The sequence below is a fragment of the Myotis lucifugus genome, unplaced genomic scaffold (genome assembly GCF_000147115.1).
Source record: "Myotis lucifugus unplaced genomic scaffold, Myoluc2.0 scaffold_1223, whole genome shotgun sequence".
Taxonomy (NCBI): Eukaryota; Metazoa; Chordata; class Mammalia; order Chiroptera; family Vespertilionidae; genus Myotis; species Myotis lucifugus.
In genome coordinates, this window is record NW_005872271.1 from 24,273 (window position 1) to 25,184 (window position 912).

Here is a 912-nt window from a genome sequence, read left to right on the forward strand (position 1 = left end):
CTGAAGATGCCAATTAAGTCCATCTGATCTAGTGAGTCATTTAGGGTTGCTGTTTCTTTGCTGATTGTTTGTCTAGAGGATTTATCCAGTGATGTCAGTGGTGTATTAAAGTCCCCTACTATGATTGTATTGTTGTTGATCTCTCCTTTGATATCTTCCAGGAGTTTTTTTATGTATTTGTGTGCTCCTGCATTGAGTGCATATATGTTTACCAGGGTTATATCTTCTTGTTGTATTGATCCCTTTAGTATTATGAAGTGGCCTTCCTTATCTCTTGTTAAGGCCTTCACTTTGAGGTTTATTTTGTCCGATATAAGTATTGGAGGCACAATTTCCCATGTTAATTTTTTTTTTTTGGATATCTGTAGTCTGAGCAAACTTTCTAGACATGTTATGCAGTGGGTCAAATGTGGCCTCAGTTTCTCTCCCAGCTGTCTAAAATCACAGGAAAGGTTTAGGGCCCAGGCAGACCAAGCCTTAAGGTGGCCCCCTAGATAAGCCATTTAATTACAGTTGCGTCGGAACTTCCCTATGGGGCTCCAGCATTTCTGAAACCTCCACAAAAATTTTTAATCACCTAAGAACACCCGAGAATCAGGCAGGAGGGAGGATGTGCCCCTTTATCTTCGGAGCTGAACGAGTTCAGCTCTCATTTATACAGCGAAGGTTTTCTTTTTTGCTCAGACTCTCAGAAAGCAAAACCAATTAAAGAACCAAAATCAAAACCAGCCACCCATTTTTTCCTCAAATCCTGCCTTAGTCTGGTTCCGTGAAACCTTAACCTGGGGTCTTTATCAACCCTAGTTCCACCTCAAGGATTTTAAAACAGCTCAAATAAAGTCCGACCTTCGACCAAAGAAAGGGAAGGTTCTGGATCCAAGAGACAACTAACCCACGTTCACCTGGTACGAC